This window comes from Antechinus flavipes, chromosome 4 (assembly GCF_016432865.1).
Source record: "Antechinus flavipes isolate AdamAnt ecotype Samford, QLD, Australia chromosome 4, AdamAnt_v2, whole genome shotgun sequence".
Classification (NCBI taxonomy): Eukaryota; Metazoa; Chordata; class Mammalia; order Dasyuromorphia; family Dasyuridae; genus Antechinus; species Antechinus flavipes.
The window spans coordinates 296231852-296257934 of NC_067401.1; the positions used below are offsets into that span (position 1 = coordinate 296231852).

Here is a 26083-nt window from a genome sequence, read left to right on the forward strand (position 1 = left end):
TGTGTATAGAGCAACATAACTACATGTAAAAATTTTCCTATTTCCTATTTTTACTTCCTTTTTTATAAATACTAATTTTCTAATAAGCAGGTTTGAATTTCTATTATAATTTGCCTTTTGGTGATGATACCTTTGTTGTTTTATTGAATCATAAAAAATTAAAGTTGAAAGACACATTAGAAGTTATTTACTCTTACCCCTTTATTTTATAGGTGATGAAATTCAGGGACAGAGGTTTGCAATCTGACTCTAAAATTTACTAGGTCTGCTATTCTGGGCAAATCATTTAATTTCTCATAGATATACTTTACTTACTACAAAATGAAGGAGCATAATACTTGTGCTTATGCAGGGTAGTTAGGAAAACATTTGCATTAAATCAACTAAAATTTCTTAAATATCATGCAAGACAATTAGGAATAATAGAGTCAGAAAGACTCTTCTTTCTAGGTTCAAACCCCATCTCAAACATTTACTAGTTGTGTGACCTTGGACAAGTCACTTAATCCTATTTGCCTCAGTTCCTTCATATGTAAAATGAACTGGAGAAAAAAATGCAAACCATTCTAAGTAATATCTTCACTGAGAAAACCTCAAATGTGATCAAGAAAATTAGACACAACTGAAAATAACTGGGGAAAAAAATCTGTGCCACAATCACAGTGCTAAACACAGGGAATATCTAGAGAATATCCTTTTCCTCAAGGAGCTTGTATTCTAATATAAATGACAATACATATAAGATATGTATAGAATGAATGGCAGAGGAAACAGCACTAATAGCCAGGGAGAGATAAGAGAAATGTCTCCTGCAAACCTGGGATTTGAGGTGAATTTAGAGGAATCCAAAAAAATAAGACTCAGAAGTGAGGTGAAAGAATAAGTGCAAAGAATAGAGGTGAAAGAATAAAGCTCAAGTGCAGCTGTGACTGTGCCATACTCATACACACACCCCAACTTCATAAACTGTAGTGGTTCCAATCCAGTCAAAGGGAATACCCATCCAGTGCAAAAGGCAAGCAAAAAGAGATGGCAAATAACCAGAGTTGCTGGAAGAAGGAATGGAGGATGAATAAGAAATAAGATGATTAAAAGGGTAGGAAGTGATCAATATATTAAGGGTTTTAAATGCCAAATTGTTGTTACTATTATTACTTAGTTATTTTAGCCATGTTTGACTTTTCATGATTCCCTTTGGCAAAGATACTGGAGTGATTTGCCATTTCCTTCTCTAGCTTATTTTATAGATGAAGAAACCAAACCAAATAAGATTAACGACTTGTCCAGGGTCACATAAAGTGTCTGAGGTTGGATTTGAACTCAGATTTTCCTGAGCTTTCTGGCATTCTATTCATTGCATCAACTTCTGCCATAAGTGCCAAATAACAGCCTGCATATTGATCCAGAGATGATAAGTAACCACTGTAATGAAATGTAGTTGGGGTGTGTGTGTGTGTGTGTGTGTGTGTGTGTGTGTGTGTGTGTTGGTACTGTGTGCTATGGTAAATCCAATTTACAAATACTCAGAGATATCTCAAGTGAAGAATAGTAGTGTTTATTTTAAAATCTTGCAAGAAGTGAACATCTTTCCACTGGAGTTCTGCCAATGGAGAGAGGTAATTTCCACAGAGATTGAAGTGAGTCATGACCACAAGAATCCATGACATCCTTCCTCCCTTTATCTATCAATTCTCACTTCCCTACGTAGTGGCACAAATTTACCAAATTCTGTTCAGGCCCATGTGGTCAGTTTTACTGTTTTCAGGTGTATTTTCCTAAGCTTATGGATTTATGGTGGTCAGTTTCACAAGTGTTATTAGGAGAAAACCAGATCTCAGCAGGAAAAGAGCTCACTGGGAGGCAGTATTAGTTATTTAACTGGAGAAGGACCTGATGAGAAAGAGATAGAGGGAATCTTGTCCTTAAACTGACCTGTCTGGGAGATTGAAAGTTAGTGAGTGTTGGTAGAATTACACTCAGAAACTTAAGATCTTCCCCTTTTACCATCTGATATTGACCTTGAGCCCATTTTCTTGCAAACTTCATCTTGACTGGAATTACAGTATTAATACTGCACAGACGACATGACATAAAGCATCAAGATATATTTCCCTCAAGTATGAAATCTGTGATTTGGGGGGGGAGATGTGTTTTATTTGATAACTGGAGATTTCCATATTTGTTTTCAGTTTGAAAACAGTTGTGAGACAAGAATGATCAGAATGGTTTGTTTTGGTGGGAATGAGGAAAAGAAAGAAAAGTGAAACAAAAAACTAGCAGATTATATCATTGAGAGAGATGCCTAAAAAATTATTGGAAAAATTGTTAAATAGAATTCTGGGAAAGACTCCCAAAAGATTTAAATTAAATGTAAAAAAGAAGAAATAAATAAAATTAGAAAAGCATCTTACATGATCACAAAAATATAAAGGAAAACAATATTGAAAGACTTCAGAGCTATATTCAATCCAATGACTAAACAGGATTTCAGAGGACTGATAATTAATCATTCTTCTTTGTCTCTTATGAAAGAAGTAATAGAACATGAGTTCAAAATAAGGCATATATTGTCAGACATAGCCAATGTATGGATTTGTTTTATTTAATCATATTTTTGTTATAAGTGGGATTCTGTTGGAGGTGGACAGGAAAAGTAATTGTAAAGGGATCTTTAGGAAGTGACACTGATGTAAAAAATAGTATTAAGAAAATGTTTTAAAAGAGCAAGATTTAATATTTCTAATATTCTAATATTTAATAATTCTAATATTGTTGAGTAACAAGTTTTCATTTTATTGTTTTTTGTATTATTGTCAATGTGCTATTTGAAACTTTGGCTCTGCACTAGCTAAACAGCTTGTGGGTACAACCCAAGGCAGAACTTTGAGTTCCTTTGTCTAGTGGTCATTTTTTTTCCATTTTTCAGTGGAGAACGTGGCCAGAGATTCTTTCAAAAAACAGCTAGCACAGACTTGGGATCCAGGATCTCAAGATCTCTGACTAACAACATGGCCTTCATATCTGGACACATCTATTTCGTGATCAATGTTCAGTCACCCGAGATTAGACAAAGAAACATAGTGCATAAAAAGCAGTTAAAGCTTAGAGTTAAGATTATCTAGACAAACCACAGTATTGTAGCTACTTGGATTTGGAAGCAGTCAACATGCTGGAAGGAAATGAAGGGGAATAGGAACCACATGTTTTAAAAAAATAGAGCTTTAAAAATACAGGAGGAAAAAAGATCCATGCAGTTTAGTGGATTGTAAGCTTCTTGGCCTTTTTACTAAAATCAAATGTAGTATATGTTATTATCACTTTAGTATCTGATATGTCTTCTATTTGAAAGAGGCAGCTAGGTACCACAGTGGGTAGAGCGCAAGGTTTGGAATCAGGAAAATTCATTTTCCTGAGCTCTAAATTTAATTTCAGACATTTATTAGCTGTGTCCTTCTAGGCAAATCATTTCTCCCTGTTTGCTCCCAATTTTCTCATTGTTAAAATTAGCTGAAGAAGTAAATGACAAACCACTCCAGAATATGTGACAAGAAAAACCTAGATGGGGTTATGAAAGGCCATACACAACTAAAATGACCGAAACAAAACCTCAAAATGATTGAGCAATGTGTTATTTAAGCCAAAAAGTTCATGTGATTTTATTCTACAATAAGAGGAAGTACTTCTTGGGGGAAAAGTAGGTGATAGTTCTGTAGTTCTTTGACAGATGTCATTTGGGTATTGAAGAACATAGATAAAGTGGGAAAGTATATAGAGTAAGGCATTCAGGATGGTGAAGAGTCTTGGATCCATGGCAGACAGGTGGGGAAACCTGAAGATAATTTAGCCTAGGAGAGAAGACTCAGGGTAGACTGTTGAAACATTTGTGAGGATGCTTTGTGAAAAGGGAATTATTTTTTTGCTACAGATAATAGAATCAGAATAATTTATGGACATTTTAAAGAGGTAAATTTATGCTTGATATTAGAAGGGGGAAAAAAAACCAACAATCTTCCTAATAACCTTTATTGGAGAGTGAAAAAGGCTTCTCTGGAGATAGTGAATTCCCTTTCATTGAAAGTCTTCAAGCAAAAACTAAATGATCATTTGTCAAGTAGATTAGCATAGAGATTTCTTGGGAAGTTTTGATTGGATTAGATGGCAGATGATGTCCCTTCTAACTCATATTCTGTGATTCTATGTATACATGATATCCACCTAAAAGAATATAAGCTCCTTAAAAATAAGGAATTACGCTTAAAAACAATGGAATTACCCCATGGATGTAGAGGGAAACTAAGAGCCAAAGCCTACAGAATTTTATCCTTATACTTATGTCTTTCACACTCCTCAAAGAATTATACCTTTTATCAAAATATAAAAAAGAAAGAAGAAAAAAATGGATTTAATTAAAATAATGAACTTATCAAGTTCCTACAATATGTGCTTTGCTCTACCTCCATAGTCCTTCCACACCTCTTCAAAGAATGAGGTACTTTCTACATTCCATATTCTTATTGTTGCTGTTAATTTTCTTTTTTTGCAAGGTAATTGGAATTAAGTGACTTTGCCCTGAATCATACAGCTAGGAAGTGTTAAATGTCTGAGGCTGGATTTGAATTCAGATTCTCCTGATTTCAAGGCTGGTGCTCTCTATACACTATGCCATCTAGCCATTCCTTATTCTTTATTCTCAGAGAACCAGTAACATCAGGAGGGGAATGTCTTGACTTGCAAGTCATTTTCATTTAAATGATGCAGGGACATTTTAATTATTATGTAAGCTTGATTCCATATTGCTTTCCAGAATGGTTGGTCAGATTCATAGCTACAATACCAAAGCCTGTTTAGTCTGGTTTAAACTTGGATTTAGGATTATAGTCAATGACAAAGATAGAAGTAATTTTCTTTGAGTTATTCATTGAATCGTCTGGAAATTTTCATTTTTTTGTTCTTGCCTCATTTCAAGATCTAACTCAAATACCCCTAATCTCTCTATTCTCCTAGATCTAATTAAATCTCCCTCTTTTGAACATATTTAGGTAAGATCAGAAGTAACTTGGAGACTCTTTCTTTTACAAGGGATAGACATGGCCACTAAGATGATAAATGGCATTTATCTGAATGAATGTGAATAAGGAGCTTAGACAACTTACCAAGTTAAAGGATAAGGTTGTAGTTTGCCTTTGAACACATTTCCCTGGGTGGGTATACTTATTCATACCTCACAGAGGATGATGGCCTTTATTGAAATAAAGCAAAACTCCTATAAAATACCTTAAACTATCCATAAAATTAAGCAAACAGATTTAAATTTTTTAAAATCTAATTTGGGGTCCCTGGAAAGAAGAATCTCTTTATTCTTGTAGTCCTTTCATCAGACACCTTACCATCCTGATGGTAGACAGAGAGAGGCAATGGCAAAGTAACAAATGGTATCAACATGTCTGTAGGAGACATAGAATTACAAGGCCTGAAAAATGGTAATTGCTAAAGACTGTGACATAATGGTGATCATTGGTGTATGTAGCCTTCTGAAAGGAAAATAAGCAAACGTCCTCAGAGTTGGAGTGATTAATGCACATTGTGGCAAAACAAATCTAGACCCCTTATCTTGCTGTGGAGACTATGCAGACACTTTTCTGAGAAAATGTTTTGACTTTCTTGATCACAGCAAGCATTTCACCAAGCATTTATTGTGTGCTAGGCATTGTGGTAAGTTCTAGGAAAGAAAGTCTCTGCTCTAAATGAAGATTATATTTTAATGGGAGAAGACAAGTAAAAGAAAACTGAAGTGATGAAAACAGTCAGAACATGGGGTCATGATAGAAAATGTCCAGAGTAATCCTGGAGAGGAATGAAGACATGGCTAGTTTGAGACAAGTCTCTGAAACTGAGATTCTTGGAGAAGCTATGCAATTAAAGGGAGAGGCTGAAAGGATACAGGGTATTTCCAATGTGCAAACATCAGGGCTGCAATCATGTTCTAGAATGAAGAGTTTTCTGAGGTATGTAGAGAAAGGCCAGGGTTTAGCCTAGAGACCAGTGTTACCAATAAAAGGTTTCTTTATGTAAACTGAAAATCATAAATGAATACTATAAGTATTGAGAATTAAATATTGAGCAAAGGGGTGTTTATTAGGGGAAAAGATATGTTTTTAGTGACTTCAAATATCCTCCTAAAGGAGTTTAAACCATCATGGAAATACAAGTTTATATAATTTCCTGGTGGGTTTTGGGGAGAGATGGCTCAAATGGGACTAACTAGAAATGGAGGATTTGTCTTAAACTTCTCATAAGCTTCTCCTATTCCTTTGTTCTTTCCTTTTCTGTGGGGAAAATAAAGTCTGTTCTCTAATTGAAATATATTTTTAGTTTATGTCCTTGCATGAGTGCTGATGGCTCTTTTACCAAAAACTGTAGAGTTCTAGAATCAAACTAAATTCTGATGCTCACAGGAGAGACCCTGGATAAGGAAAAAATGAGACAAATTCTGAAATTCCCAGAGGAAATACTGATTTAGAACATAATCCAAAGAGTGATATATGAGAAGGCTCCAAGATTTTATGTTATTTGTATAAATTGAGAAAGAGTGCCCAGGGCCACAGTTTATACATACTTACCCATATCTTATTTAGCATTGTAACTATTGGTGTGTGTATATCTATAGATACATATAGGAGTAGAAAAATTATGTATGTATATCTATAGATATACACACAGGAGTAGAAAAATTATACATGTATATATATACTATTATATACATTCTGCTCCTCCCCCAACACCCACTACCATATGCATAAGTATTAAACAGTGACTATTGTGGCCTCTACTGCCCAACCAGGTTTGTCATATTTCTTTCTTTTCTTCTAGGTTCTCCAATACCCTTAAGGAGTTTAGGGATATCTAGTCCCTCTACCATTGGTTTCAGTTCCTATCAATTATGTTTCCTCAATTTTAGGAATCCCCATTGAGGCAGCTAGTGGTATATTGGATGGATCACTAGATGCACAAAGTTAGAGAAGCCACCCCAAATATTAATGTGGACTATTTGTGCCCGACCTGTGGCAGAGCATTCTGAGTCCCTATTAGTGTGATCAGTCACAGTCGGACACATAGTAACTCAACTCTAACATAATGATGTCATTTTGGTCCTCTTCAAGAATGAAGGGCAGCCACCAGCTAACCAGATCACTGGACCTGACATCAGGAAAATCTAAGTTCATATCTGGCTTTGTCCACCTTCTTGCTGCAAATTCTGAACAAATAACTTAACTAATGTTTGTCTTCAGTTTCTGTAAATGTAAAATGGGACCATGATATCACTTACCTCACAATGTAGTTGTTAGGAACAAATAAGATAATATTTTTAAAGAGCACTTAGCACAGAGCTCAGCACATTGCAAACACTATACAAATATTTATTCTGTACCCCTCTCCAGTGCTCCAATTCCATTTCATCACTGAATACTGAGATCAACTTTTATGAAAGAACGTTTACTTCAACAAATATAAAAATGTAAAAAAGGCTTTTCTGGGCATATCCAAATTGCTTCATTTAGAGGCACTCTGCTTCTCCTATCACATGGATGTGATAGTCTTTGATTGGCTGCATAGCCGGAAAGTCTGCACATTTAAAACGGATGTAGCTGATACAGTTGGTCACTTTCTGGCTGTTGTTTCTTCCTTCTTGACCTCTTCTGCTTTGGCAGAAAGGTGAAGATCACAGTTCATCCACAATACAGTGGTATAAACTGAGCCAGAGTGCAGGTAGGACAGAAATGGTGTGTGTGTGTGTGTGTGTGTGTGTGTGTGTGTGTATGTGTGTGTGTGTGTGTGTTCTCTATTCCATGTCATTTATTTTCAGTTTCAGATGCTGGCAGTGATCCCCATTGGGACCAATAGCCATTATGACTTTGAGGTCAAGATAACAGCCCAGATGTGCAGTTAGCCAGACCAGCAGGAAAACCCAAAGAATCCAGTGTGGTTAGTACTCAAGTCCAAGGGGAAGGATTTGGCTTGGAACTGGTACTGTGCTACATAGAAATCAGGCTAAGCTATTTTACTTTCACTTGTCTGTAGAGTAAGTTTACATATTTGTGATTATACCTTTTGTATTAAATATTCCTTTGTAAAAGCAAATATGTTGTGGAAATATGTTTAATATGATTGTACACGTAATAGCCTACATTGGATTGCTTGCTATGCTGGAAAGGTGAGGCAAGAGAGGTGGGCAGAAAAATTTGGTATAGAAAATCTTACATGTAATTTGAAAAAATAAAATACTATTAAGTGCAGATAAATAGACAGATAAATAGATAGATGAAGAAAGAAAGATGAAAAAAAAAAGAAAAAGGAAGGAAAGAAGGAAGAAAGGAAGGAAAAAAGGAAGGAAGGAAGGAAGGAAGAAAGAAAGAAAGAAAAAAGAAAGAGAATGAGAAAGGAAAAAAGAAAGAAAAAAGAAAGAGAATGAGAAAGAAAGAAAAAAGAAAGAAAGAAAGAAAGAAAGAAAGAAAGAAAGAAAGAAAGAAAGAAAGAAGAAAGAAAGAAAGGCAGGAAGGAAGGAAAAAAGAAAGAAAGGAAGAGAGAGGGGAAAAAAGAGAGAAAGAAAGAGAGAGAGAGAGAAAGAAAGAAAGAAAGAAAGAGAGAGAGAAGAGAGAGAGAGAGAGAGGAGAGAGAGAGAGAGAGAGAGAGACAGAGAGAGAGAGAGAGAGAGAGAGAGAGAGAGAGAGAATTTGCTAGTGGCTTATAGAACTAGAGTGCAGAGGACCACCACTTCCTTATACTTGAGAAAACACCACTGTGGGGAAATGGAGACATTTGTAGAGAGATTACATACCTAATTCCCTTTATGAGTCCCTGAAATCCCTGGAGGAGGAGTGAGATGTAGTTTACTTGACTCTAGGTAGTAAGGTAGAGAGTACTCATATTGCACAAACAGTACCAAGCCCCCGCCCCCCACCTTTTTTTTCTTAGTTCTCTTTTTCACCAATAACTAGTGATGGGAGGGAAATCAGGTTCACAGCTTAACTCTGTTCTTAGTTTAGTCTCTCCAAGTTTCAAATCCAAATCTCCCCCAGCCCCCTAATCTTAATCCTGAATCTTGAACAGTATAGTTTCTCCAGGCTTCCCTGACTGCTACAAAGCTGACCAAAGCTTGAGCTGGGCATTCTACCACTTCCTGAAAAGTATAAATGCAACCCAGACCAAACCCTACACCCATTTCTTAGGGCTATAAAGTGAAGGAGAGTGGGGATACCTTCTGTCCTACAGATCAAGACAAAGTGCCTAATAAGCGTTGGATGAATGGGACTTACATTCCTCTGGATACCATAAGAAAAAGAGAGATTGTCTCAGTCTGGTGGTTTTAAAGATATAGCCTTTATCTATGAAGCTAATGGATAAAAGCTGTTCCCACCCATATGAGAGGGCAACACTAAATGTCTTCTCTTAGAAATGGATCTCTTGGGGCCTTTAACTTGAGTGCTTCCATGTTATGTGATCTGAACATGCACAAAACAAAACTGTGTTACCTTTACATCCTGTAGTATGCAATCAGTGTTTTCTGAAGGAATAAGTGTTTCTGAAATCGCATGAAAATAAGAACTTACTTGCTTTTTAAAGAAAAGGAGCAAAGAAGTAAAATAATTCAGCATATTGGTTCCTTTGTGGTGGGGTTTTTGAGTTTCATAGGTCATCACAGCATTGATTTAGAGCCAAATAAACAAATGGAACCTATAGACCATTGCATCCAATTTCTTCATTTTAATAAATGAGGAAGCTGAGACTCAGAGTGATACAGCTAATAAGAGTCTAAATTGGTATTTGAGCCTAGATTTTCTTGATTCCAAATCCAGGGGCTTACTCATTCTATCCCACTGTCTCCAGTCTTTGTCTCTTTATGAGAAAAAAACATATTCAACAGTTGTTTATTTAAACCTTTGTATATTTTGGAAGACCAGATCTTCTTCAATATTGCCAAAAAAGAAAATAAAATGCTACAAAACCTTAAACGGCCTGTTAGCCTTTGTCCACTGTGCAAAAATAGGAAAAGGAGAAGGAGGAGAGAAAAATCATGTGCCTTTCATATTTAGTATTTTTATTGATAGGGAAGATTAAACATAGAGAGATTAGACAAGAGCAAATAATCTCTCAGATGGGAGAAAAGAGAAAAGTGAACAAGTAGAGGGGAGGCTTGCCAGGCCAGATCAAGATCTGTGCCTAAACCTAGTGCTCCCTTGTGCTGAGGCAAGAGGTGAAATCTCTCATTGGTATACTCCAGGCACACACCATGGCATATACTATCAGGAATTGATATCCATTAACCAATTTATAGTTAGACTTCCATTTAATGAGCCAATGAGGATGCAGAGTGGGTATGTAATGCTGGAGAAACTGAGGCAAGATAGAGATTAGAGAGTATTTAATATTTTATTTGAAAGGGAGAGATTTACTGGGACCAAATGGATCCATGGTTTGGTCCCAGGGCTGAATGAGACTGTCATCTCCAAGAATCCAGCAAACAATGTGAGTTCTCAATCACATATATATACACATAGCTCAGACTTAGGGGGTAGACTGAGGCAGGGGCAGAGTCAGGGTGATAAGAGTGGGAACAGGACTCTGACAGGGTGGGTGAGCCACTGGACATGAGGGGAGGCATCTTGATAAGACGATATCTGACATTCCGATAGCTTGGGATGGAGAGAGGCATTCTGATATTCTAAAACATAAGATCTTTTATCCTTATCAAATATTCTGATAAAGAGGGAGGGGAGGTTTTGCAGCTCTGAGTTTTGAGAAGCAGAGAAACTGAGTCAGAACTGGGTCAGGATAATTAGGGAAAGTGAGAACTGTGGCATAACAGATAAAGTGATGGGCTCAGAGTCAGAAAAACCTGGGTTCAAATTTGACTTCAGACATTTATTAGAAAGGGAGCCCTGGACAAGATATTTAGCTCTGTGGGTCTCAGTTGCTTGAATTTTAAAATAGGGATAATAATAGCACCCATCTCACAGGGTTGTTGTAAAGATCAGATAAGATAATATTTCCAAAGCACTCAGTACAATGCCTGGCATGTATTAAGTGTAACAATAAATGCTTTTCCCCTTTCCTTCTACGAAGAGGGGTCTCTTGAGTGAATAAATCTACTGCTAGAAGCTTTGGTTGATGGTGAGTGAAGCAGAGAGACAAGTTCCTTTTTTCTTCCTTTCCTTCCCCTAATCTTGCAGGATTTCACTCCTTGACTGCTCTAAGCTTTGAGTACCTCCAACTTTAGAATTGTTGGATACCTTATTTTTTAGATATGGACATAAGGATATCTTAGCCACTTACTACATATTTTCTGCATAATGTTTTTAATCAATAGTTAAGATTTTAACAATTCTCTTAGTGGATTAAGAAAATTCTTCACATTTTCTCAATAAAAAAAACAATCAATATCACCTCAACACTATACTTTTTCATACTTTACTTTGGAGTTTTTAGGAAAATTTCTTAGTTTATATATATTTACATATATTTATTTATTATAGTTTTAAAATATGTATCTATTAATATATATTTATAATATATGCAAAAATAATTATATAGTTACATATATTTATATATTCTTTATATGTGTGTATATATATTTATAACAAAGTTTATAAATTTCCCCTAATTAAATATTTGCTGGTCCTAGTAAATCAGTCGTAGGGGATTTGAAGCAAGGGAATCAGTCTAGAGGAATATAGTGAGGTGAGTCAGTGGATACAGTGCCAGGCCTGGGGTCAGGAAGACTCATCTTCCTGGGTTCAAATTTGGCTTCAGACAAATGTGTAACCCTGATCAAGTCACTTAATCTGAGCAGTCAGAGCCATCTGGGTCCAATAACAAGATATAGATCAGGACAATTTGGAGATGTCCCTAGATAAAATGGGAGATCTTACCTTTTTAAGCTAAGGTCTTCAACCTGACTTCAACCTTGACAGAGGCTGCACCTATTCAATGACTAAGACTAGGTAGCAATTGAGAATAAGAATCTCTTCTTTCACCTAGTCAAAAAAAATCTAAATAAATAAATGAATGAATGAATCTGGGACTGAAAGACCCCCAGGATTTCTGGCCAAAGCAGAAATAATTGCTATTTACATTCAATTGGAGTCCTTCTAAACTCAAACAATGATCAAATGGGCTTAGTCTAAGACCTATTGGTAGCCAATTAATGAAACAGGGAAAGAGTGTTGTTATTCTGTCTTCTTCATGATTTTATAGATAATTGTTTTCTTCTCAAAGAAATAGTATATGTACTTGAAAAAAAAAGGCCTCCTATTAAATAGCTGCCATGGACTTAGAAAGCCAAGAACTTCCAAAAAAGTTGCTACAAGACTTAAAACATCCATTTCTCAAGACTCTTGTGATCAGGAAAAGAAATATAAAAGAAGCAGTCAGTTCAGATCTCAGGTTCATGTATACAGGTACAGGTTCTGGCTATCCTGTGTTTGACTTGAAGCTACTAATGCTACTTGGGTGGAGGTAGGTGCAAGGAGGAAAGAGAAATTCTCTCTCAACCTTATTAGAAATCCAAGGGAAAAGATATTGGAATCTAGGATGTGCTGGAGCCATCTCTGACTGATTAGCCCATGATTACATTTTAAATGTGAGCACCTATACCTCAAAAGTTACAAATCAGACCTTGACATACTGTTTTGTTAATTTCTAGACTTAAGATAGTGATAGCAAAAATGACAATAATGTATATTAATCTTTAAAATGCGTAGTTAGTTTTTGGAGAACTAGTTAATTATTTGCCAGTACACGCCTGCCTGAGTCCTAAAGTGAGAGAGTTAAAAATAAGAAGGAAATTTAAGACCTTTCCTTTTAGAACTTACTAAATGGATGGCTCTTTCTGAGTCAATTGCCAATGACTTTCTTTTTTAAGTAGTATTTTTTTTCAATTACACATAAAGCCAATTTTTAACATTCATGCCAATTGCTTTCAATTGAGTTTCCTAATCCCAGGAAGGAGGAATTGAAACACTGCACAAATTCTTTAGTAAAGAACAAGCATTCATTTCCTACAGAAGTTGCCTAATTTACATTCCCATTCATGCTATTAAAATAAAATAAGAAAAACAAACTTGCAAAACCATATGGACAAAAATTGAGAAGATAAATAATTGTATGTGAGGGAATATCAAATCAAAAGAGATGAACATTTCTGTAATTCTCTTGTGCCACAGTTCCCTTTTATTGTTCTGACTCAGTTTTCCTAATTGTCCTGCCTCAGGTTTCCCTAATTGTTCTGCCTCAGTTTCCCTAAATTGTTCTTCTTCAGTTTCCCTGGTTGCAACCCTCCTTTTCTGCCCATTAGAACTAAAATAATTAGGGCTGTGGAGATCTGACATTCCAGAAGATAAGACTCCAGATGTCCTATTTCAGATACCTAATTGGCATTTTTATAACTCTGTTTCAGACTTCTTGGCTCTTAAGCTGGACCCCTCCTTAACTCCCAATTTGTTAGAATTTATGGTCCTACCTCCAACTTGTCAGAACCCCACTGATGGTCCCTGCCTGGAGATTCCCTCTCACCAGAGTTTGGACCTCACCCCCTGCCTTTGTTTAACTATCTGAGCTAAGAGCTATAAATATGTCATTGAGAACTCACATTCCCTTCTGGATGCCTTGGACATCAGCCCTGTGGGCATCATGCCCCCAGCACAATTTCTCCCTCTCAGAAATCCAAATAAAATATTTAAAACTCTCTAATCTCTATCTTGCCTCAGTTTCTCCAGCAGTACAATGTTTATTGTATAAGTCCATACAGAGGCAATATGGCCTAGTACATAGAGGATTGGCTTTAGAATCAAGTAAGACTTAGACCCATGGCAAATCTCTCAAACATACTATTTGATACCTCACCTCTCAATACTCCCAGGCAACTCTCTAAGACTATAAAGATAGAAATAAATGATTGTTCTACCTTGGTAGAAGAATGTGTTTTGAGGACTAGGAAAAAAAAATTCCATTTTGCCATACTAATTTAAAGAATTCATATTTTTCTTGGTGAAGTCTTATCTGACTTCCCCTAGTACTTTTATTGATAATTCTCTTTTAAAAAAAATAATAGCTTTTTATTTTTAAAATAAATGCAAAGATAGTTTTCAACATTCACTCTTGCAAAATCCTGAGTTCCACATTTTTCTCCCTCCCTTTCTCTACCCTCCAGCAAATAATCCAATATATGTTGAACATGTGCAATTCTACCATACATATTTCCAAAATTTAACATGCGGCATGAGAAAAATCAAATCAAAAAGGAAAAAATGAAAAAGAAAAAAAAGCAAGCAACAATAACAAAAAAGTACAAATACTATATTGCAATCCACATTCAGTTCCCACAGTCTTCCTTCTGGATGGAGATTGTTCTCTCTAACACAAGTCCAGTGGAATTGGCCTAAATCACCTCATTGTTGAAAAGAGCCACATTCATCAGAGTGGATCATCACATAATCTTATTGTTCCTGTGTACAATATTCTCCTGGTTCTACTCACTTCACTTAGCATCAATTCATGTAAGTCTTTCCAGGTTTTTCTGAAATCATCCTGCTGATAATTTCTTATAGAACAATAATATTTCATAGCATTCATATCATAACTTATTCAGCCATTCCCCAACTAATGGGCATCCACTAATTTTCTAGTTCCTTGCCACTACAAAAAGGGCTGCTCCAAACATTTTTGCACATAAGGTCCTTTCCCCCTTTTTATGATTTCTTTGAGATACAGACCCAATAGAGACATTGTTAAATACATGTTAAATAATACATGTATAACATATCAAATTGCTTGCTTTTTTAGGGAAGGGAGAGAGAAAAAGTTTGGAATTCAAAATCTTACAAAATTGAATGTTGGAAAATATCTTTATAGATAATTGGAAAAATAAAATACTATTAAAAATTTTTAAAAGAAGTTATGCTCCAAAAAGGCAGGGATGGTGTCTTACTGAATCTTTTTGTCTCTGCTAAAGTGTAATAAATGCACTGCACATACAACTGCTAAATAATATTTTGTTTTATGATTGGTGAAAATTTTAGATAATAATTTTCTCTGAGGACAAATCATAGTATGACATGCTATGCCTTGTTTTTTCATATATAGCATGAATGTTTAATTATGTGATAAGTTGAGTCTTTTCACCTCTAACATATTTAGATTTAGAAAAGAGACCTTTGAAAGTATATATCTCAATATCCTTTTCTATAAAATGAGAAAGTGATCACTAAGGGGAATCAATAGCTGCAAATCTTATTCTTGAGTCTCATTTACTTATTTTACAGAGGAAACTGAGATTCAAAGGGGTCAAGTGATTTGACTTTGATATGCCTTCATGACAAAACATGAAATTTAAGAACAATACAGAGTGATTTGGAGTTATGAATTTGCTTGAGTAAAAAGAATCATGGAGGGAGAGAGGGGAATGGTGAAGCATTTATACTAAATCATCTTCCCTTTTGCAAAACTTTTAATTTTCTCAATTGCAGTGGGTAGCTTGTGCTGCAATCAAAGAAGGGAAAATAAGATGATTGCTTCTATTATCTTGAAGCAGCTTGGTTCAATGCCTTGTCCAAGGTCAAATTAGGTCAATTTGGATTGAAATGAAGTTCACCAGATTAGAAAGTAAAACTAAATAAAGCTACTTCCCCTAAGCACAATATTTTTTATAAGAATTGGAAATCCCCATACTATTATGATCCCTAATATATGCTCTTTTTCCTTCTGTCAATTCAGACTGACAGAGGAAACCAGGCAGATGTGGCTGGTGGTCCCTGCAACACCTCCTGCAATCTGGGGATGGGGAGGAGAAATAAATATCAACTCCTGGGCCTAAGCAATAAACACTACAGAATCTTGAGTATAACTCACTGAGCTAGAAATAATATTCCATTACTAATATATACCACAATTTGTTTAGTAATTTCCTTAGTTGTCTAAAAGGCAATTCTAGGAAACTGTCTCTTTTAAGGTCAGGAAGTATGTTTTATTTACAGATTTTTTTTTTGAACTCAAGACAGATTCATCCCATTTCACACCACCTTGGAGGCAGGCTGTCCTCCTTTGCTTTTCCACTGAAACCAAGACTCTGGAAGGCCTCCAGAAAACTAGCCGAGCCCCAAGTGAAGGAGATAAGACTTTGAAAGAGATGTAAAGGATTTGGACTTTAACACCTGGCTGCACTTGTGGCAATTACTGAACTAAAACGAAGGCTGCAGCTCCCAGAGACCCCAAGAGAACATTACAATATACATACATGATACCTATACATACATAAGATACTCCATTTGCTATGATTTAACTTTTGAAGATGTTAGCACCTAGTGAAAAATCAGAAAAAGCCTCCTCATGGTGGCAATTGACCCTCACAGAGAGAGAACCACTATTAAGACCCGCCAAGTACCTAAATGACTTCTACATTGCTATGAAAAAGCAATAAAAAAAAAAAAAAAGGAAAGGGGGATCTGGAAGTGGAAACAGAAATTAGAAGATATAAATATTTAGCATTTATATAGAACTTTAAAATTTGCAAAGCATTTTATATACATTCACTCATATGATCCTCATGACAATAACTCTGTGACAGTAGATATTAATATTAATCCTTTTTTTAAAAATTTATTTTATTTTAAAAAACAATAAGAGAAAAAGAGAAAGAGGAAAGGAATACAAAATAAAATGAAACAAAACAAAAGAGAACGTTGTCATATGCCCAGCAGAACATCAAAATATATAACAACAAATACCAGTTTGAGGAAAAAAAAAAAAAAAATATATATATATATATATATAATATTTTCTTGGTATAGTTAAACCAGTATCTTGGAGTATTGCTTCAAAGTCTCAATCTCAGTTAGAAGCAGGAATTTGATTAGCACCTTCTCTTCTTGGCCTGCTATACAATATCAATATACTTGTGCAATATATATATATGTATGTATGTAGAAGAAATTATATTCATGAGTGTCTATTACTTCATTGTAAATTGTTCTTTTGTTCTCTGCTACATATCTTTTTTACTTTATCATTTTTTGCCACTTTCATCTCTTCCCTCTAGCAGGCTACAGTTAAAAAAGTATAGATTTAGATTTAGATTTAGATATACACACACACACATTTTTCCTATCCCTGCTGACTCTTTGCTTTAAATCTGCTCCTAATTTGCCTTGCTATTATTTAACAATTATATCTCACATTCCAGAATTGTTGTGAAGATTTTAAAAATTGATGGTTAAGGTATTTTGCAATCTTCAAATCACTATAGAAACGTTAGCTATATTATCATTTTGTTATTAATTATTATTATTCAATTTGCTTCTATAGTCTTTACATGTGACAGATTGTTTTGAGAATTTAAATTTCCTCATCTATGAAATGAAAGGACTAGATTGGAGTCTCTTCTAACTGAAACAGTCTATGATTCTATAAAATATTTTTAAAAAATCAACACCACAAGAGAAATAAAATTTGGCCCCAATTTATTAGCAAAATTAATATTTATACCAAAAAAAATGGACATCAAAATCCCTGAGCTTTAGAGGTCTTATTTGTGGGATGATGTCTCTTCCAAGTTTAAATCCAGGTTCTTTGGATCATTGATAATATTTTCTTGGTATAGTTAAACCAGTATCTTGGAGAATTGCTTCAAAGTCTCAATCTCAGTTAGAAGCAGGAATTTGATTAGCACCTTCTCTTCTTGGCCTGCTATACAATATCAATATACTTGTGCAGTGAACTGCAGTAGGTAGCATTGATTTTATACACTACTGAAGTCTCCCACTCTGCAGGACCTGGAATTTCTCACACTGTCTAGCTGGATATTTTCAAAGAAGCACTTGACATTCCTTTTTTGCCAATTCAGTAGTATACCTCTTCAATTTAGTCTTTACTATCTCTTTTTCCGTTTTTTCTCATAGATTTTCTGGAATTTGAATTGAAGAAAACTAACTGGAGATGTACAAAAAGTATAGGATTTTGCAGCCATGAACAAAGCCTGGATGAAAGCTATCACTATCCAACCTGCCCCCTTTGGGAAAGAGAACAAGACACAACTGGGTTACAATTTAGAAACAACTGTAATGCCAGAGAAACTGAGGCATGATAGAGATTAGAGAGTTTTTTAAAAAATATTTTATTAAATGGAGAGCATAATTGACTGGACAGGACTTTCATCTCAAAGTATCCAGCAATAAATGGGAAAATCCCAAATCCTTATATACCTTTTACAAACAAAGCAGGAAACTTCTTCACAGACCCATTTGGTTCTGTCAGGATGGGGGGAGGCCATAAATTCTTACTAAAAGCCAGAGTCAGGATGTTTGAATAAACAGAAGTAAAGATGTCAATGAGGTATCTGGGATAGTCTTATCTTTTGGAATATTTTAGAGGGATGGTGTCTTAAATTCTTGAGGACAGAAGGAGTTAGAAGTCAGGAAATCTGATCTCTCCCTTATCTTGAGTCATATATTGACAATTTATAACCTTAAAGCAAATGGTCCTCTGTCTTAATGGACCAGAGTGGGGGGTTTACAACTAAGGGGATTGAGGCAGAACAGTTAAGGGAACTGAGATAGAACAATTCAGGGAAACTCAGTCAGGACAATGAGGGAAACTAGTACAGGGAAACTGAGGTAGAACAGTTCAAAGAGACTGTGGCATAACACAACAATGAAGATAATGAAAATGAAGATAACAAAGAAAAAAAAGGAATATCCTCTTGCCCCCCCCCCCCAAAAAAAAAAAAAGACATTATTTTTTCACTATTGATGAAGCTGGAGAAACTATAAGCTGAAAACTGAAACAGGAGAAATCCACACTAGGTATTATAATGTTATCACTCGTGGATAATAACTGCAGTTCTGTGTTTCTCAGTACAACTCAGGCAAAGATAGAATATAAGGCAAGTTAATTTTAGTCTTTCATTTAATATTTTTTATGCATGTTGGAAAGAAGATTCTAAGGATGGGATTCTAAGGATAAGTTCTAACTAGATACATCAATTCTTTCTTGTAGGGGAACTTGAGCTTCATTCATTCAATCAGCAAATTCCCAGATTCGTTTATTTATTTAGATTTTTTTGGACTAAACAAAAGAGGAGATTCTTTGCTTCAATTGCTACCTATCCTTAATCACTGAATGTGTGTGGCCTTAGTCAAACTGAGACCTGTTGAAGACCTTAACTTAAAAAGGCCAATGTCTCCCATTGTATCAAGGGCCATATCCAGTCATCTTGATCTATATTTTACCACTGGATCCAAATGGCTTTGGAGGGGAAGGTGAGGCAGATGACCTTGCACAGCCTTTCTAACTTAAATCCAATTCATTTGCATGTCATGGCATCACTTCCTTGATATCATAGTCCTCTTCAAAAACGAAGGACAAACAACAACCTTTGAGATAAGATCTGTTTTATTCTTGTTTTTGTATCATCATTGTCTAGCACAAATCTTGGAACATAGCAGACACTTAACAAATGCTTGTAGATTATTTACTAAACACCCACTGTGTGCTAAACTTAATGGGAAATACAAAATTTAGCAGTTACAGCCCGATACAGGGTAAGACACAAACACAAATAATTATGTAAAGCAGGTTTCCACTGAAGACTCAGGGTGAGGTTTCTATTGATTTAGTCTTTTTAATTCACAAGATTACATTAGAGAGGTGCAAAATGAAATCTGAGATATGACGATCCTTCTAACCCTGACCAGGCTTCCTTAAGAAGAGAGCTTTAAAATTCAATTTGAAAGAATAAGTACCAAGTCAACAGACTAAAAAGGAGGAGGAAAGGAGTTGTTAGAACAGGTAGTTTAGAAAGGTTCATCAATCAATCCACCAGTAAGCATTTTTTTAAGCTCCTAAAATGTGCCAAGCAGGGTACTAGACGTTGGGTATATACAAAGACAAAAATGAAATCGTCCCTGACTTCTATAAACTAAATTCCTCCAGAAGTTGAAGTGAAGGAACAATGTCTACACATTCGCTGAGCAGTCTATCTAGAAAAAAGTTACAAAATAACGTGGGCAGAAAAAAGGCATTAATCAGTCTCCGAAAATCACTAGTTTCTAGTTTCCAACTCAGGCCTTCTCTGGGCTCCTCTGTCCAATGGTGTTCTCTCTCCGTCTATTTCCCCTTTTATCTACCTCACCCCAACCCCGCACTGATAGGAATCGCTTTATTTTCTCCCGAGTCTTTACTTGGGATTGAACCCTGAACTTCTTCAAGAGCTCTTTGATATCCTCAGTGTTTGTTTTCTGGCAAGTTGTCTTCAGTTGCCTTCTCGTAACAGTTGGACTTCAGTTCCTGGCACAAGCGCTTTGGGGTCTACACGCTCCCACTGGCAGCGCACTCATAGTTGTTACCCCGAGCAGCGCCACTGCAATTCAAGTGACTGACGCCACTGTAACAGCCAAGGTGATTTGACTGCCTATCACCGTGCGGCAGCACATCGCCATTCAGTCACATCATCCTGGCTTAGTCTGGTAGGATATGTTCCCCAAAGAGTCCCTCTGGTCCTGGGCACAAGAGCCAGTCACCACCTTCCACCCTCCCTCCCTCCCTCCCCCTCCACCCTGCCTGAGAGCTCAGGAAGTAGCCCAGAGGGAAGAGGATCAAGGCTGGAACTAGAAAGAAGACAAGTGGGACAGGTTCCAAGTAGCACTGCAGGGACATTGGAACACCACCTTGGAGAAGAGGCTCTCCCCACCAGTTGTTAAGAAGCTCAAAAACCCCATTCCCAACACCCTGTGGTGTTTGATGCACAGGTCCAGAAAACATGAAATTTTTCCATGACTTTTCTCTTTTGTCTTTCTCCTCACACCTGGACCAATGAAGCAGATGTGGGTTGCCTCTGCCTGGTTTCCTCAGCCCGATCCGGACTTTATTACTAGGGAAAGGAAATGAGGGAAGGCATGTGTTTAGGAAAAATGGTATTCTACTGTTTATTAAAGGAAGTATTCTGTAATAGATGCCTTCACAGTTTCACTTTCTTTTTTGGATAGAAGAGTTTCTGAATTCTGATTCCCTCCAAACTTGCCGAAAACAATAGCTGTGACCTCCCTTCCTCCCCTTCCTTTCCTGTTTTGAAAGCAGTCAAGATAAACCTTTGCTTGAAATTCAAAATCTCTGTAACAGAGAATCGTCCTTTTGCTATAATGACTTAGAATAATGCTACCTCAACTTTAGGCCACTTTTCCAAATTAAAAATATCTTACTATATACATGTAACTAGTTCGCAGGCAAATTGAATAATTCCTATATTGCCTACCATGTAACTTCACCTCACCAACCTACAAAATCAAATCACTTCATCTCCCTAAACCTGTTTCCTTAAAATTAGAAAATTGGACTCAGTTATAGGACTTAAAGCTGGAAAGCTCCTTAATGATCATCTAGCACAAATCTTCAGATCCTGGAGTAAATGGACTCCAGGACTTATCAAGGAGTTGGAGAATATTTGGTAAATAACTAAATTACTCTCTTAAATATTTTGAAAGTAATAGTGTTATTGGGAGAAAGGTAGATTGAATAAATTGATAAACATTGACAACTCCATAATATTTGTTTTAAAAGTCATTATGTACCCAGTAGAATTTTTACAGAATCACAAAACCTTAGAATTTGAGAGCTAGAGGATATCTTAGTGGTAAATTTGTCTAACCCATACATACAAAAAATCTCTATCATAACATACCTGACAAGTGTTCATCCAGTCTCTTTCTGAAGAGTTCTAGGGAGGGAGAACTCACCTCCTCTCAAGGTATGCTACTGCCACTTTTGAACATCTTTCTTGATATGATGCCTAAATTGCCTCCTTATAATTTCCACCCATTTCTTAGGTCAAACAGAGCAATTCCTAATCTATATATCTTGTTATGTTACTCTTGAGTCATAGTCATCTCTTCTTTACATTCACATTAGTCTTTGTAAAGTCCAGAGTAGCCCTCTGGAGGACCTCAGGATTAGTCTGAGTCCTTGGTCTTAGTGGAGGAGTGAAGGAGGCAGGAGAGCTACCACATGGCTGGTCAATGATGGAGTCTGGAATCTGGCATCTTCTCTTGTGTCTGGGTTGAGACCTGTGAGTGAGAGAGCCTTCCCAGTTGCCCCAGCCCTTAAATACTTCAGTAGATTACATCACCACACCACACCGAGCACACAACCATTACATCATCATACTAAGCACTAAGTATGTGCTTAATTATAAGTACCTTGCTGACCTACATTTAAGTACACCTTTTCAGAGTTTTGACCCTCTACAAGTCTTCAAATTTTTTTTCCTAATTTGAATTGTTTCTTTAAATTTTCATAGTTGGGGCAGCTAGATGGTACAGTAGATAGAGCACTACCTCTAGAATCAGGAGGATCCGAGTTCAAATCTGGGCTTGGACACAATACTTTCTACCTATTTGACCCTGGGCAACCCACTTATCTCCAACTGACTCTCAAAAGAAATATATTTGAGGATCTCTCATACTTTTTGGCCTGACTTGCCCTGAAGTTTCTTAGTCTGTGGGATTGAATCTTTCCTCTGATGTTGTTCTACCAGGAGCCACCTGACAGTGGCTGCTGGAGATCCAACCCAGAATTGCAGAATGGATCTCTTTGTGTGAGAGGATGATACAAGGAGACTGAGGGGCAGTTGCTGTTCTCTAATCTCCTCATTGAGAGGCTGTTTCATTGTCTGACCTCTCTCCTCTTCCCTCTGCCTCCAATTCATCTCATTCCCAGTCCACAACACCTGTGTCAACAAAGGCTGCCCTGCGACTTCTTCAGATGCTGTGATCCACAGCTGTGGAGGCTCTTGGAGAATTGACCTGCCCCTGAAACACTCTGAGCCTCTTGAAATCTGCTTTCCCAAAATATAGAGTTGAAGAAGTTGTCCCCTACTCTCTTCCATTACTTTCTGACTTGAGAGATTCAACATCTATTATCAGCTGTCTATATTGTACTGTCTGTTGTACTGTTGTACTGTCCATGTTCTCTTGACAAAAATAGTGGAGTAGTTTGCTATTTCCTTTTCTGGCAGATCATCTTTTGTCAAAATTTTACACTATGACGTATCCATATTAGATAACTCTACACACCATAGCTCATAGTTTCATTGAACTATATAAACCCTTCTTCCATAATAAGGCATTGATCTATGGAGGAGAAAAGTGGAGGACAACCAAAAGTAGTTCCAGTACAGATGAAGCAGTTGGGCCAAACCTGAAAGGAAGCTCAGCTGCAGATGTAAAAGAAAAGTCTGATGCTATAAAAGTCAATATTGCATAGATTGTTAAGCGCTATCAACCGAGATGAGCTAGATGTAGTCAACAGATTTGGAAAGATTAAACATTAACATACTGGATATCAGTGAATTTAAATTGACAGGCATGGATGAGTTTAGTTCAGGAGATCAGCCAGAATAGCCCTCATGGTCAATAAAACGATGAGAAAAATACTACTGGAATATAATCTCAAAAACTATCAAATGATTTCTGTTTGAATCCAAGGTAAACCATTCAACATAAGAGTAGAAGTGCATGTTCTAATCACTAAAATTTAAAAGACCAAAAAAGATGTCACATTTGTCATAGGAGATTGAAATACTTAGGTGTTATCAAAAGATAATTGGAATAATAGACAAATTTAGCCTTGGAGTACAAAATGAAACAGGAAAGAGACTAGTAGATTTTTGTCACTGATCATAATAAATGCTCTTTTTCAACTTTCTAAGATATATTTAAATTGCTAAAGAGATCGGTGGATGGCACAGTAGAGCACTTGGTCTGGAATTAGAAATTCTTGAATTTAAATTTGGTTTCAGACATTTGCTAGCTATGTGATGCTGAGTAACTCACTACTTCTGTTTTCCTCAATTGTAAAGAAAGGATAACAATAATATCTACATTCCAGGGTTGTTGTGAATATCAAATGAGATAACATTTGTTAATCATTTGGCTTTCCTCTCCCTGAATTTTAATATCTTTATTAAGTCAAGCAGTTCTCTCATCACCATAACCCTTGAGTATTGTGGAATAAATCCATGATCATAGGATAAAAAGGAGACTAGTATTTAAGAGTGGGTGAACAGGGGTCAGTATAGTGTCAGTAGTATTGGTTTCCGGGCTCAATGTAGTTCATGGAGGTAAGTAAAACCCTGGTATAGGGTCCAGGAACAATTGGGATGATTAGCTTGTAGTCTTTGTGGACTGGCACATACTAGGCTCTTGATACTTATTTCCTTCCTTATTATTCTATATTAACTTGAAACATAAGAATATGCTATATTACAAAGCAGCTTATTCCATTTTTGAATACCTTTAATTGAAAGTCATTAATAAAAATATTAAACCAGATAAAGCACAGGTTCTTGAAGGCACTCTACTAGAAACCTCCTGCTACAGATATCAAATGTTTTGATTATTATTACTACCATGTCTTTGCTCAGGCTATTCTTCATGTCTATAACTGCACCCTCTCCCACTCTCTCCTGTCCATCTAGCTAAATCTAGCTCTTCTCTCCATCTAGCTCTATCCTCTCTTCTTATATAAATAAATTTAACAATAATAAAGATAATAGCAAAGTCCTAGAATTGGTGCAAAAAAAAAATCAACCACAAAAAAATCAGTTGAAGAAGAAATGATTGAACAAGTTTGTAATGTCAGACTGAATAAAGTAACAATGCCACTGTCCCTTGCCCAGAGTGGGTCACAAAGAAGTTAGTTTAGAGCACCATCTTTTAGCAAAGTCATTGACAAATTAGAAAAAATTCAGAGGAAGACCAGGGGTTGCTTAATGACTGATTTCAGTAAACCTGGTGAGAATAAAAGGAACCACCATGAAAGAGAGCAACCCTTGTATAGTTTATACATACTTAAATACACACATGTGTATATGTATGTATTCTATTTGTATATTCATGACCTTTTAATTTCTATATGGATATATATTTGTGCGTATACATATATGTAGATATGATTTATCATATATAATCATAATACACATGCGTAATATGCATCTTTGAAAAAGTGAGTTCAGTTTTTAATGCAATCTTCTTCCCTGTTCTTTATATCTGAAAATGTTTGTTAAAATAACAATAAATTTTTTTAAAGAAGAGAAAGAATAGATATTGTTTTCAAACATTATGCTATTGCTTCTGCCACGGTACAAATAAATAAACAAATGGGCAAATGGATACATAAACAAGCAAACAAGCAAATAAATAACTAAATAGTCCAGGAATGATACATTAACACAGGCTATAGAAACCAGAGTCACCAAATTGGAAATGACTTTCAGAGTTTGTGTGGTGATCATTTTCCACTCATGAACCATTTTACTTCTTCCAAATTGATGGGAAACATGCCGCTTTTAAAAGAAATGCTGAGTTCTTACCTTTCAAATATCTGACTGAAAGCAGTTGTATTGGATTCAGTGAAACTGAGTTATTAAACTAACCTAGAAATAGCAAATCTATGTCCAGGAGCAATGGCCTCAGCCCATAGGGAGAAATACCAGCCTCATTCCAAATATTTGTCCAGGAAAAAAATGATTTATGGTCAACAAATCTCTCCCAGAGTGATTCTAAAATGGAGACTTGTTTGTGGAATTCTCTTCTATTGCATGATTCAACTTGACAGATTGATAGTTACTCCCACCCAGCAGGTGCTCAACTGAGGTTGTTTAGTGAATTTATTTTCCTTGGGATTAGATGAAGAGCAGCAAGCATATCAGATGTCAAGTGTGTCTGGGCTATGTGGGATTTCTTAGGAAATAACAAGACTGTCCTAAATTATCACTTTTTGAGATTGTTGACAGTGGAAATTGGAGTTTTTTTCTCTGTTAGCTTTTAAATATCTCTATAGCAATGGGATGTTTTATCTCATGTATAGTTTTAGGATTGGTGCTGCTCTTTCTTGAATATTTCTTTTTTTTTTTAATTGGTTTGTTTGCTTTTCTTGTATATTGCAAACTTCTTGAGTCAGGGACCACTGTTTAATTACTTTTGCTTCCCCATTTCCTGGGTAAATACCCAGGAATAGCAAGACATGGGGATTTTCCCCATGA

The 26083-nt window shown here is 36.1% G+C and overlaps 1 long non-coding RNA gene across 2 annotated transcripts; it reads left to right on the plus strand.

Moving 5' to 3' along the window:
* Window positions 1–7632: 7632 nt before the first annotated feature.
* On the plus strand, window positions 7633–20995 carry LOC127562131 (uncharacterized). Of its 2 annotated transcripts, XR_007953615.1 has the most exons (3): window positions 7633–7767; window positions 7865–7983; window positions 17949–20995. It is a non-coding gene; the product is annotated as an uncharacterized LOC127562131 (long non-coding RNA). The 2 variants fall into 2 exon arrangements; XR_007953614.1 differs by lacking the exon at window positions 7865–7983.
* Window positions 20996–26083: the final 5088 nt, after the last annotated feature.